At 42.0% G+C, this 9432-nt stretch overlaps 2 long non-coding RNA genes across 2 annotated transcripts; both read right to left on the bottom strand.

Moving 5' to 3' along the window:
• Nucleotides 1-620: 620 nt before the first annotated feature.
• On the bottom strand, nucleotides 621-1300 carry LOC311310401. The gene is made up of 3 exons (XR_014630497.1): nucleotides 1221-1300; nucleotides 966-1089; nucleotides 621-824 (listed from the first exon to the last, which is right to left on the bottom strand). It is a non-coding gene; the product is annotated as an uncharacterized lncRNA (long non-coding RNA).
• A 429-nt stretch (nucleotides 1301-1729) lies between these two features.
• LOC311310777 lies at nucleotides 1730-4320 on the bottom strand. The gene is made up of 4 exons (XR_014630509.1): nucleotides 4248-4320; nucleotides 3744-3841; nucleotides 2171-2305; nucleotides 1730-1860 (listed from the first exon to the last, which is right to left on the bottom strand). It is a non-coding gene; the product is annotated as an uncharacterized lncRNA (long non-coding RNA).
• Between the last annotated feature and the right edge of the window lie 5112 nt (nucleotides 4321-9432).

The following is a 9432-nucleotide window of genomic DNA, read 5'->3' on the forward strand; positions in this document are numbered from 1 at the left end:
TAAAAGTCTCTCAAATGCATCAGAGGCAGAGACTTTTGGAGACTTCGGTCCCCCTGGTGGTGGTGGAAGGAGATGCAACAGCAACAACAGGGAGGCCATTTCTGGGTCGTAAGCTGAGGACAAGAGTCACAAGAATAGATAGAACAGAGGTATTAAATCTGGGGGCAGGTGATGTTTTTGGTTCTGTTCGATGGTTAACAACAAGCTAAATAAATACAACTTACTTGTTGCATCATCAAGGTCACTTCCTGGGGGACTTTCTGCTGACTGCACCAAGCGCTGCAACTCTGGTGTGGAAGTGAGCTGTGACGCCTCTTTGATGATGCATGGCTTGAAGAGTACATCCCATTTCTGTAACAGCTGGGAGGCGGTCTCATCTCCAAACAGGAGAGTGAAGTCTTGCTCCACCTTTAAGAAAGATGACATTAAATTGCTGTGTAGTAGTTTCGGTTTGTGATGAGGTTGGCTCCCTTCCCCCTCACCCTCTGTACCCCCCTCACTTTATTTTAAGCATTTTCCGTATCATGAAAAACGCTATAATAAATAATAGGAACTACTTTCAAATGTAGCAGTATTCTAAAGATCGCATTTCAAACGTACCAGCCCTTTTGTATCCAGGAATCTTGGGAAAAGGGAGAGGACATCAACACCTTTGCCTGGGTCATTAACAAGCTTCTGGCGGTGCTGAAAGGTCTCTCTCATCTTCTGGAAAATCAGGGAGTTGTCAGCGGTATGGTTGAGTAAAGACATGGCCTCTTTGCAAGCATCTCCATCAAGTTGCTCTTCCAAGTTGCTCTTCCCAGCCCTCTGGGAAGTTGGGCCTCCTGGATAAAGAAAGAGTAAAAAGTTTAGCACAGGCAGGTGCTGGATTAAAAAAAAACATTGTTCGAAGAGCAGTGGCTTGAAATGTCACTAGATTACATTGAGAAAGGAGCTATTGTGTATGGATTTTCTTCTTCTTATACCTCCTGAAGGAAGGTCAGTAGAGCTGCTTGGCAGTGCAGATGATTGACGATTCTGCCTTCTGCTGACGGTTTTCAGACGCCAAGAAAGGAATCCTGTGTGGCTTGCAGCATCATAGAAGTGTTCCTGAAATGTAAATAAATTAATACATTGTTAAACTTCGCTCATAAGAAGTCAGATAATTCAAACGCCAGTGTGATGCACACAGCTTCATGTCACATCATGCAAGTAGTGTCATGCAAACAATAATGACTTACATATCCTTTCTTTGAATATGGATCCTTGAGGGAAGGGAACAGTGTCACTATACCAAGAGCATAATGTTCTCTGGTTGCTTTGGTGGGGAGGCAACTGAGAGGAGATATTAAATCAAATTTAAAGGGTTAGTTCGCTATTTTGGACATCTAGCCCCATTTCCCACATTCCTAGTATGTACCGCTACAGAGTCAAATTTCACTGAACCTTCTAGTATTGGGTTTTGGTGCAAACAAGAACATGAAGAAACACACATACCCATGAGTATCAGTCATATGAGCCACCAGGATGTTAACCATTCGGCGTCTTGTGCTATCTTTTAAGGTTTCTGTTCTTTGGTACTCCTGTAGTACTTCTTCACCACCAGACTTGCCTCTTAGCACTGCTTCAACCATCTAATGAAAAGCAAAAACAAAACATGGTTAACTTTTCTATGGGCTAAGAATGAAAAAATGTAAAGGAACCCATTAGAATCAAATCTTTATACCCGTTTAGCAGGCATTGCTCCATGTGTATCCTCAATCCTTTGTCTCTTGCTAGGGACCTCTTCGATTTCAAGGATTGCAGTTGATGCATTTGAGCTGAAGCTTGAGTCAGACATCTCAGACATCTCAGAAGCAGGGGTGCTTGGACCAGAAAATTCTAAAACAGAAAAAATCTTAGCTTAATAATTTGATTCAGTAGTTTGTAGAGTGCTTGAATATACCTAAAAAAGCATAGAGGCACGCACATCCAGACACTGTGGCAGAGTTCTGGACAGAAGACAATTTCAGTAATAAAGTGATGTCGCTCACCAGATCTGAGCTCTCAAAGTGAATATACTGACGCCGAGTCAAAAGGGTAACATTCGGGCAATATGTCAGACAGCCACATAAATTCACGTTGGGAACCCAAATCTGGTGTGCGGACATCACTTCATTCATCCATCATTATATCTGCCTTTAAACCTCACCTTCATCTGAGAAAACTGTCAATACCACATTGCCTTGACCAACGAGGTCACTGAATATCTCATCATCAACTTCTGTCCCTGATGCATCCTTGTATGTAACGTTTGCATCAGGTGGCAGGCAAAATCTCTCGATAACTGGAAAAGATGGGACTAGAGTGAGATTAAACTGAAGATGCTTTTAAGGTCAACACTGTTTCTTGTCTCACAGCAAATGACTATTCACCTTAAATACATCCACCATTATATAATTATTAAACAGACCAAGAGAATTGTCCCTCACAATCTGCTCACACTGATGTGATTTTGACTACTCCCGGCTCCCTGCTGGAGGTTGGCTTGGTGTGTTCTGTGTCCTACAGGTGGTGATTGGAGAGGTTGCGCACCTGTGGAGGACGTGCCATAGCTGTTAAGAGACCAGAGGCGTCACTCACAACAGCCGTTCCCTTTTTTCTCTACGTGTTGTGCCGAATTCTCACTCCCCGCAGATTTCCACTCCCCTCCACTGCACCTGACGTTTCTGGAGGTAGCTTGCGGGGCTAAGGTGCCTGGTGTAGGTGTGTGAGGCGGTAGGGGCATTTCCCGGAGCCACCACGCACCATAGCCCCGCAAGCTACCTCCGGAGGAATCGTGGAGGGGAGTGCAAATCTGCAGGGAGTGAGAATTCGGGACAACACCTTTGCGGAGAAAAGAGCGGACGGCCATTATGAGTGAGGCCTCTGAACTCCCAGTCCTCCCTCTCTTCCCCCTCCAGAGCATTTTGGTTGTTGATTATTTGATTTCACGCCATACAACACCCACACCCACCATACCGTTTTCACTACATCCATGCACTGCTCAACACTACTGATTCTCATTAACACAACTCATCTTTAGTATTTGTAATTGATCTAAGTATAGGTTAAATAAATATTCTTAAAACGTGCCTTGGTTGTGCGACTCCCCATTTGTTGCGGTCCTGTAACAAGCTGGGCCGTAACAAAGTGGGGAGTCGCACAACCAAGGCAAGTTAAGAATATTTATTTAACCTATACTAAGCTAAATTACAAATACTCAAGATGGCATGTTAATGAGAATCAGTAGCGTTTAGCAGTGCATGGATGTAGTGAAAACAGTATGGTGGGTGTGGGTGTTATATGGTGTGAAATCAAACAAACAATCAAAATGCTCTGGAGGGGGAAGAGAGCGAGGGCTGGGAGTTATGGTCTTTTAACAGTTATGGCACCCCTGCCACAGGTGCAGCTGGTTGCAATCACAGGTGCACAACCTCTCCAATCACCACCAGTAGGACATAGAACACACCAAGCCAACCCCCAACAGGGAGCCAGGAGTCATCACATGATACACTCTTGTCAAATAACTCCAACACTAAAAGCCATTTAAATCAGAAAGTGTTAAAATAACACTGGGAGTTGAAATCACACTGATGTGATCAACTCTTGTCAAAGAACTCCAACGCTAAACAACATTTAAATCAGAATGTGTTGAAATAACACTCTGGGAGTTGAAATCAACTCTGAAATATTTAAACCTGAAACAGCTAGCCTAAACAATGTTTAAAGTTAGCTAACATTACCATTTTCATTGAATTGCTTGAAGTCAAACCGTCCATCTTCAACATCCAACTTCACATACTTCTGACATTGGCCGCACTTCACCTGGACCAGCATTTTCCTCAGAAATGCAAGAAAGTTCGACAAATTAAAATGAATGCTAGCCAAGTTATCTAGACCCAGACACAAGGTCGGAGTGTAGCTAGCTAATCTAGACTGTTACTATGATTACAAACGGATTTTCAGTCTGTTTCTCCAGCCTGGAACAGTTTTATATGGAAAAAGAAACAAGCTGTGTTTTCCATGCAAATTGCTAAATCCATTAAATTGGACTGGAGACATTTGCTAACATTACCTAGCTAACGTTAGCTAGTTAGCTAGCTAGCTCGCTCAGCTAAGTTAATTAATTCTGGTCGATGACCTGGGCCAATTAACAACGTTGTAAAGTATAGCACCCCATAGATGTTTCATTGTATTGTAACCTACACAAAGCACCAAATTATAATTGTTTTAATAAGTTAACTCACCGGTAATTGCACTTCCACGACGTTAGCGGTTGCACCATGCATGGAAGATGAAAATGGCTCAAGCACGAACTGAAGTGAAAGAAAGGCGCGCGCTGTTGAACAGTTGGGTACACCACGTGATCAACTCTGTCCAATCAGAATAACACCCTGGGAGTCGAGGTCAACTCATAACCACTCAATTACATCTCCATGGAGTTGAAATCACACTGATATGATCAACTCTGTCAAATAACTCCAACACTAAAATACATTTAAATCAGAAAGTGTTAAAGTAACACTCTGTGAGTTGAAATCACACTGATGTGATCAACTCTGTCAAATAACTCCCACACTAAAAGACATTTAAATCAGAAAGTGTTAAAGTAACACTCTGTGAGTTGAAATCACACTGATGTGATCAACTCTGTCAAATAACTCCAACAATAAACACCATTTAAATCAGAATGTGTTGAAATAACACTCTGGGAGTTTAAATCAACTCTGAAATATTCAACCCTGGAATTTCAACACTCCAGTTTTTGCTGTGTACCTACTACAGCTGCCCTTAGAAAGTATGTACTTTGCAAGCAGTAGGCATCCAATTGGGACATACTACCTTGTCATAACATTGCGCCTTGAAATTTGCCCACATCCGTCGCTGTCCATAACGCGACATTCGTCTACAGCTGTCATGACTCGCACATGTGATGCACATTTCTGCTGCGCACAGGATTGTGGGTCAGAATAGCCAGAAAAGCCTGCTGGCTTGCATACTGCAAAATACGACCGGATGTAGTAGGACATCCTGGTATTTTTGCCATACTGCATGTGGCATACTATGTATTGGGACATACTACATCCTGTTTTGGCATACTATATAGTAGGGTAGTATGCGATTCGGAACGCAGCCTCGCTCTCTCCGAATTCCTTCATCCTCATCATCCAACAGCAGTACATATAAGCAGCCATTGTGCGTCATTACGCATTGGAATTGCATGCCTTTTTATACCCACCTACGGACATGATTATATGGAACAGGTGCGATTGTCATTGACAATATATGAACCACGCACATGATTGATTGATTTCATTTCTGGGTATAGGAGACGATACAGGGATGTAGAGGCGAGGGTGCTTATTTCCGATGCTGGATGTCATGAAGACAGAACAGCCGATGACACAACATCCATAACATCTAAGACAATCAACAGCACTCTTATCTGCCCGACTGAGGCATCGAACACGGGATCAGTTTAGCCTATTTCATTCATCAAATATGCATGGAAATTTATAAATAGCCTAATAGCTTATAATAATGGGCGCCCTATGAATGTGGATTCCTGAGTCAAACAATGAGGCAATGAAACACCACCAACAAACAGCCTATTTCAGTGTAACACAGCTTACAATGAATCATATTATCCTTATAATATATTAGCCTACACATTGCCTGAGTAAATATGTCATGCACAACAGTGCAGACTTATTTCTTGTTGTGGAAGGCTAGGCTGCGTGTCGGCACTGTAGTGTAAATATGAAGTAATTCACAACAGTATTTGAATTATAGTGATTGCTTTGAGCACATACAGTAGTAGCCTATGCTGTCCACATTATTATTTATGAGATTAAATAAATAAAGGAATAATTTATGAGAATAAATAAATGAATCAATTGTTTAGCGATGACAGATCCAGTTGATTATAATTCCTGGTTGGACTGTGCAACATATTTTGCAATATCCGATATATTTATTGTTCACAATGGTGTCAATTTCAAAGCGTTTCTCGGGTTTCACCTTTCTGCCATTAGGATCGCAGTTTCTCATTTTGCCAGAAATGTGCGTACGCATGGGTCAGAGTGTGCTTGGAGGTGAGCACATTCTCCGCCATTCTCCTGTCAAGTTTGTTTATTTATAAATCCCGAAGTTTGCTCAGGAGTGTTGTACGCATTCTTTTGTGTGTACACAAGATTTATAAATGAGGCCCCTGGACACTTGAGTGAGTCAGCAGGTAGCATTCTTGTTTGTAAGTAACATGGTTCTTAGATAGGCTAAGTGTAGGCAGACCTGAGAGCCCAATTGTAATATCATAACGACTGTAGCACTTAACAGAAATAGGTAAAATACAACTAATGACTCAAACTTTTCCTAAATGCTTTATTAAATACACAGACACACACAGTAAAAGTAAAACATTTTGCACATGCTCTCAGGACTGGTGACCATCTTTGGAATGAAGAGAAGCGTGTAATGCACATTTACATAAAAGAATACAAAACAAAAGGTATTTAGCCTACATATAGACAGTGTTGTGGTTCATGGCATATGAAACATGGAATGTGTGTGTTTATATGGTGGCTAGTACCAACACACGTGTGTGTATGTGTGTGTGAACTGTATGTTAATAGAAGGTGGAGTTGATGGCATATTATCACCTAATCTTGGGCGTTCTGTCCCTCCAGGGATTGGGCTGGAGGGACAGTTTGAGATAGAGTATAGCAGATGGAGAGACACTAGGGAGGAGAGAGACAACACCGTATAGCATGCATGTATTCCCACCCCACCCCTCCTCACCCTTTGATTGTAGACACACTATCAGATGTTTGGTTCAAATGAGTAGAACCCAATCCCCACCCATCCTGGATTATGTCTAAACCCCACCTGGTCTCCTAGCCCCAGACAGTTACTGACTGGGTCTCCTAACTCCAACCCAGATTTACCCTTGTGGTGCCAACAGAGAGATGCGGGTCAACATTTACCAGACAGACTGACCAAGTAAGAGAGGGATAACCCGACAAAGCCATTTCTAGGGGCGTTGTGAGCCCCACCCAAAAAAGGAAGACTCTCAGACTCGGAGCTTGGCCAAATGGAGGGGCGATTCTTACTAAATGCCACCACACAGACAACAAATATGAATGAATGAAAAGATTCAACACACAGCTTTGTCTATCAAGGCCAGTGGACAGAGGCTGAAGCTACTGTACAGGGCATACATGGAAGAAAGAGTCCCATTGCAGCATCCATAGGCAGTTGAAAGGCCATTGACACTAAGAGAACAGACATGTATTATGGTGAAAGGATCCTAGTATACTCTGTAAAAACAATAACAACAAAAGTGAAACTTTGTGGGTGTAAAACCTTGTAGGGAATGGACACATGAGCATACATGATGTATACTAATACAGTACATCAACCTCCACATATCACTGTTTACTGAGTACATAACCTAGGGTTTTATAGTTTTGTACCACACATCCAGTTGTAAACGTGTTTCATTTTACTATAACATTACTTTTGAAGAACACACTATTTTTGTTTCCTTGCCTCCTTGTTTCCTGGTCTCCTTGTAGGATTGGTGAGAAATCCAGTGAACCCCTATACATAGAAATGTGGCACCAATCAAGTAGGGCTGTTAGTTTTAATCCACCTCTATGTGATTCCCCAGTTTGGACTGGATTTTAAGCTCCTGCACAAACACCAGTCAGAGTGGAGAGAGAAGAGACAGCCGTACAGCTGGAGGGTTGTTGACACTGTGCCGTTTATTGACTGCTTCACTATGATACTGTTTTAATAGGACTCAACACTATATCCTCCTATTTCCAATGGGGGATTTAAATTCATGACCTTTGACAATAATGGTAAGATCTCTCCATCCTCCCAACGCATCAGGGGAGAAGCGCTATGGTGTCTTTCTACCATGTGGTGGCAGTATCTGACAATTATTGTTCATTGAGGGGCACTCTATCTCAGTCAAGCCTGAAGAATGCAAAAATAAGTTGCCAATATCGTCATATATACTAAATATCTGAACAGCAAATTATATTTTACCATTATATCAAACTATTAAAATAGTATATTATATATACTGTAGATATTTCCTATATTTAAGATATTTATTTTTGCACCAATTCATTCGACAGGCCTGAGATATGCCATGCACTCTTTAATAATTTAACATTAATTGCCAATATGTGTAGGCTATAACTATAGTAAAAGATTAAGATACGCATTTTTACGTTACAATTACATAGGCCTACATTGCAATAACAACATTACATTAACAGAACATCACAAGAATGTTACTGCATGTTACAACTATGTAGGAATAAATCATTTGCTTTTGAGAAGCACCAAAGCTCAGTTTTTTTGTGGTGTAAGGCAACAGCAGTTCAAAGTGTTTGTGAGCAGCTCATATATCTTACGTCTCATAATTTGTGCCTGTTGGTTCTCAGCCTTGTTTCACTTTTGTGGCATTTTTTAAGGAAGGAAAGTGATTTCCTGTCGCTAGCTCCTATATTTTGACGAGAGACCGTTTGAACAAGTTTGGCAATACAGTATAACTGGAAGGCATTTTCTCTGGGCCAGCGGTTAAACCTGAAATGAGTCTGGAGTGAACAGCTGAGACCCCACTGTGCTGTAGTGCGTTAATGTAATAGGCTATACCCTTATGTCCACGGGGAAGTGGCCCATTTCTACAGAAGGTCCAGAGAGATTAACAGATTTTTACGTCTGTCCTAGCGACAGTTCAGGGCGTGAGGTAGCCTAATGTTTTCAGTGGCGTGTTTGTTCGTTTGTTTGTTTGTTCGTTTGCACGACTACGCAAAAACTACCGGACCAATTTTCTGTGGAGTTTGGACTGGGGTGTGCGGGGGGAGAGCCCGGACGGAGTAGCCTAAAACAAACCGCCCCCCGCCGGCTGTGACTCGAGGGGGCGCCATAGAGCCGCCCACACAACCACCCATTCACCCCCAGTCACTTTTTGGATTTATACACTGGCATAAAGCTCTCGACCTAAGGAATGCAGCAATACCAAACATGTCCTGCTTGCAAGTATTTAATTGACAGAATGGCTGTGCAACATGAACATGAGTTATCAGTGTTCAGGGTTATGCATAGGCTACTGGATAAAGATAACCAACTAATGTGCAAATGCATGGCCAACCTCCTTTGAAAATAATTGAATCACACTCCAGTTAAAGGCTAACCGGGGGAAACATGTTTATTATTAAAACGCGTTATATTTCAAGCTCATCCTCTGCATTTCCATGCTAATGGAAAGGTAAGGGCTCTCACGCTCTGGTAATACTAGGCCCACTGCCAGTGGCGTCCTTGCTTTTAACAGAGTGCTTTCAATTCAGATCAATTTAGCCCAATTAAACTGCTTTATATCCACTGAGAGTATTTCACAGCAGCATTATGAAGCAGCCT

The sequence above is a fragment of the Borostomias antarcticus genome, assembly GCF_949987555.1.
Source record: "Borostomias antarcticus genome assembly, chromosome: 6".
NCBI lineage: Eukaryota > Metazoa > Chordata > Actinopteri > Stomiiformes > Stomiidae > Borostomias > Borostomias antarcticus.